The sequence below is a fragment of the Tamandua tetradactyla genome, chromosome 7, assembly GCF_023851605.1.
Source record: "Tamandua tetradactyla isolate mTamTet1 chromosome 7, mTamTet1.pri, whole genome shotgun sequence".
Taxonomy (NCBI): domain Eukaryota; kingdom Metazoa; phylum Chordata; class Mammalia; order Pilosa; family Myrmecophagidae; genus Tamandua; species Tamandua tetradactyla.
Genome location: NC_135333.1, coordinates 133,550,491 through 133,555,589, shown reverse-complemented (window position 1 = coordinate 133,555,589; position 5,099 = coordinate 133,550,491). Strand labels below are relative to the sequence as shown.

Sequence of the window (5,099 nt, the reverse complement as noted above, 5' to 3'; positions counted from 1 at the left end):
TAGAGAGTTCCCATACCTAGACCATGCCCAATTTCCCTTATTACTAACATCTTACATTAGTATGATAGATTTGTCCCAATAAGTTAACTGATATCAATACATTATTATTAAGTAAAATCCGTGTTTAAAATCCATACCTTGACAGTTCTGAGGGGTACTGTTCAGGTGAAAATGCTCTCAATTGGAGTTTGTCTGATGTTTTCTCATGATGATATTGGAATTATGGAATTGGGGATGAAGACTGCAGAAGTACAATGCGGTCTTGATACATCATATCAAGAGCACATACTATCAACATGACTTTAGCACGATTGATGCTCACCTTGATCACCTGGCTAGGTAATGTTTGTTAGGTTTATCCGCTATGAAATTACCATTTTCTCCCCATACTACACTCTTTGTAAGGAAGTCACTGTATTCAGACCCCACACACTTACAGGCTGGGAAGTTGTGCTTCACAAAGGCCAATTTTTACATGTGCAGATCATGGAGAAGTAGATACTTCAAAGCTTGTCCTTCACAATTGTGTGTACCTGTAAATTCTGGGTCTGTTAACCTACAGCTAAGCACACTTCCTCTCTTGCTAAGAGAGCCCTGATGTGGGTCAGGTATGAAGTGGCTACGGGCAAAGTTTAAATTGCTACATAACTGCCTGTGGCAGAGGTTGACACGTTGCCTCTTCCTTCAGAGCACACAGCTAGGCTACATTTCCCAGATTCCTCTATTTCTGCCCAATAGACTCTGGATAAAAGTGATATAAGCCCATAGAAATGTCTCATGCAGTCCAGGGTCTCCCTCAGGCTCTCTCCCCATTCCCCAAGGAGGCAAATAATAATTACTCTATATTAATAATTCTAAGGTGTATATATATTTTAAACATTTCAACTTCTCTGAGATAAATAGTATCATATGTTCATCAAAGTGGAGTAGTTTACGCTCCTTTGGTAATTCCATTTTCCCCACCCATGAATGGTCCTGGCCATTGGGAGAGGAGGGCAAATTTTCCAGGAGCCCTCTGGAAAAGCTTTTTTCTCATTCTTTAAAAGGGGCACAAGAAGAGCTTTTTACTGCGTGTGGTTTTTGGACTGGTGAGTGAAGTCCTGGCACTATCTTTGTGACCATAAGGAAATGAACCCGGGGATCAAAGTCAACATGCTGAGAATGGCAATAGAAACACGGAAAGAACTGGGAAGTTTTTAATGATGCTGTTAATTTCTGGACTTACCGACAGTGGAATCACCTTTTCTCTGGACTTCTTGCTGTGCGATCAGAAAACTTAAAAATAACTTAAAAAATAACATTAAAAAAATTAAAAAGCATTTGAGTTACGATCAAACCCATTCTCATAGATATACTGTATAGAGATAAAATGAATTAAATGGATCTTCAGAAAGTCCAGTGACATGGTATTGTGGTGAGTACAAGCCTTCCCAGCTGCCAGCAGACTAGATGATCAAGTGACTATCTCTTGAGGGCCTTATCAATTCCAAAATAGTTGGTTTTTTAATAGAAACTAGGCCATTGTCTTCCTTTACGTTTAAGTAAAAGAAAGCTCAGAAGGGTTAAATGACCTGCCTAAGTTCTCCTGCAGTAGGTGATGCCAAACCTTATGTCCAACGTCTTGATTACCAGTCCAGGGAGCTCTTTGGTTTGTGCCTCCCTGTGAAGGTATTAGAACATCTGTGATTCTTACAGATGTGAGCACTACTTAGAGATCGCATTAGTCAGGGCCTTTTGGTCCCACCAAATAGAAACCCAATGGAAACAAACTCAAGGGATAAGGGAATTTTTTGGTTTATGTAACTGGGAAGGCCTTGGGCTAATTTGGCTTTATACATGGCCATGGCTGACTCCAGGAAGTCAATGCTGTCAGGTCTCTGTCTCCCTCTGTATCTCTCTTTTTTTTCTGAGCATTGGTTTCTTTCTTGGGCAATATCTCTACATAGTGGGAAAGAAGGACATTTACAGCTGTGTGCCCACTTTGCCCTCCAAAGTCTTGATCTTAGAGGAATCACCTTACTTGTAAGGGACATATGTTGTTTGCTCAATAAAGTACTGGGACCTTAATCACACCTGTCCTAATTCATATGGTCTGGTGGGGCTGATCCCACCCTCCCGCTCCAGGGAAGAATGAAGGGAGCAAGGGATGGAGGGAGGGAAACAGGGATGGGCCATTTCACAAGCAAGGTGGGGGATTCAAAATTATATGGCTTATCAATAACTTTGAAAATGGACTGGTGGTAACAAAAATGTCAATTCACCTGTGACTTAAGAAAAGCAATATAAATCCATCCATTAGAAGGTACTTGTGAGATAAGCTTTGAGATCTCTGCTTTGACAATTTTGAAACTTATTAGGATAATTTCCCATTTGATTGTGGTTTTTTTCTTATTCCTCAGAGCTCAAACCACAGCTAATGACTCTAATGATTTCGAATTGTTCCTGAAGTGGCTTAAAAAAGGATTCTCAACCAATAGCCTATACAAGAATCACCTGGAGGAGGGCTTATTAAAACACAGCTTGCTGGGCCCTTCTGCCAGGATTTCTGATTGAGTCTGAATTTCTAACAAGTTCCAAGGGTCCTTGCTGCTGGTCCAGGGAACAACTGTCCTAGAGCATTCACAGGGCTTGTTACATGTGCACCTTTTAAACTATTACAGAAAAGGAACATTTAAAAATATATATATTTATTGACAAATCTTCACACCTATACAGTCCATACATGGTGTACAATCAGTGGCTCACAATATCATCACATACTTGTGTATTCAGCACCACGATCATTTTAAAAACATTTATATCACTCCAGAAAAAGAAATAAAAAGAAAAAGCTTATAAATCCCATACCCCTACCCTTCCCTCTCATTGACCACCAGTATTTCCATCTTATCCCCCTATTATTTATTTATTTTTTATCCATAGGTTTTTCCTCATCCATCCATACCCTGGATAAAAGGAGCATCAGATACAGGTTTTCACAATCACACAGTCACATTGCAAAACCTATATAATAGTCTTCAAGAATCAAGGCTACTGGAACACAGCTCAACAGTTTCAAGTAAGTCCCTCCAGCCACCCCAATACACCATAAACTAAAAAGGGATATCTATATAATGCCTAAGAATAACCTCCAGGATATCCTCTCAACTCTGTTTGCAATCTCTAGGCCACTGAAACTTTATTTTGTCTCATTTCTCTCTTTCTGCTTTTGGTCAAGAGGCTTTCTCAATCCCATAATGACGGGACCCTGCTCATCCCGGGAGTTTTGTCGGGGAGATTTACACCCCTGGAAGCCATGTCCCATGTAGGGGGGGAGGGCAGTGAGTTCACCTGCCGAATTGGCTTAGAGAGAGAGGCCACAACTGAATAACAAAAGATAGTCTCTGGTCTGACTCTTAGGAATAATTAGTAAACTTAACCTCTCCTTTGTAGGAATAAGTTTCATAGGGGGAACCCCAAGATCGAGGGTTCAGCCAATTGATTTGGCTGTCCCCACTGCTTGCGAGAATATGAGGAATTCTCCAAATGGGGAAGTTTAATATTTCCTCCTTTCTCCCCAGTCCCCAAAGGGGACTTTGCCAATACTTTTTTATTCATTACACAAATTATTCTGGGACACACCAGGGCATCACACTAACCTGGACAAAACAACAGGTTCTTACATTTTATTCAAGATTCCATGTAACTATGGTTTTCAATTAAACTGGCCATACAAGTTAAATCAGGTAATGTGCTACCACGAAAATATAAATTCTACCCCAAATAAGCATTTCTCCCTTTGGTCTCAAACAGCAGTTGAAGTTTTAAACTATGGACGATGTCATCCTTTACTCTGTATTCTGATCTACTCCAGTCCTATCCAGATCAACTTCATTTGTATCTGTAGTTGAAGACTGATCCCTTTTCCAACTTTTTGAACAGTTCCTGTATGGGGTACTGCTGACTTTCATAGCTTCAGAGCTCTAACTCTGAGTCACAGGTGTCACATAAATACCCAAAGGTTCTGAGAACAACCACATCATATACAAACAGCTCAGTATGTCAGAACTTAGAAATACCAGTTACAATTCCTGAATAGATGTGACTGCTGTAAGAGCTTGCAGTCTAGGACCCTAAACAATAGGCCAACCTGATAACCCATGCTCTTGCCTTCACTTCATTGAGTATTTTTTCAATGTAGTTAGTCCATATGAGTGAGGCATGATAATATTCATCTTTTTGTTTCTGATATTTCATTCAACATACAGTCCTTAAGTTTCATTCACCTAGTTGCATGCCTTATACTTCATTCCTTCCTGCGCTTGCTCAGTGGTCCACTGTATGTATACAATAGTTTTCCCTTCCATTTCTCAATTGTTGTACTCTTAGGTCATCTCCATCCATTGTGGGTCATAAACACTGCCGCCATAGACACCGGTATGCAAATGTCCATTCCTGTCCCCACACTCAGTTCTCCAGGTATATACAGAGTAACAGGGTTTCAGGATCATACGGCAACCCCACCCCTCGCCTTCTGTGGAACCACTACACTGCCCTCCAAGGGGCTGCACCTCTCATTTCCCTACCGACAGTAACTAGGTACATCTCTTTCTCACATTATTTTTCTAGCATTTGCTTCTCTCTGTCCATTTTTAAACAGTTTTATTCATGCATGATACAATCCAACCTAAGTAAATAGGCATGCTTTCACCGCCATAATCTATCTGAAGACAGATTCCTCAGAAAAGGAATCTTATAAACACAAGGTTTTATAGTCATCATTACAAAGAAAGAATACACATATTTTTTATTTATTCTAGGTGAGGAATAAAAGTTAATTAGTTGTCACTTTGGAATTGGGATTTTGAGAGAGGCTTTCCAATTGGAACCTATTCTTTAATGCATACCCAGACACCAAGAGATCTTGTTAAAATGCAGATACTAAATCAGGAGGCTTAGGATGGGGCTTGCATTCTGAATTTCTAACAGGCTGCCGGCTGGGCACCTTGCTTTGGGGAGCAAGGCTGGTCCACATAAATAAAACTAGTCCTCATCAATTCTTGGCAAACAGAAGTTTTCTGCATCTTCAGTTCCAACCTTTAGACACGTGTTGTCTGTCA

At 40.3% G+C, this 5,099-nt stretch overlaps 1 long non-coding RNA gene across 1 annotated transcript; it reads right to left on the bottom strand.

The window, feature by feature from the left end:
* Window positions 1–306: 306 nt before the first annotated feature.
* LOC143690159 (uncharacterized) lies at window positions 307–4,290 on the bottom strand. The gene is made up of 3 exons (XR_013179014.1): window positions 4,266–4,290; window positions 1,226–1,286; window positions 307–335 (listed from the first exon to the last, which is right to left on the bottom strand). It is a non-coding gene; the product is annotated as an uncharacterized LOC143690159 (long non-coding RNA).
* Between the last annotated feature and the right edge of the window lie 809 nt (window positions 4,291–5,099).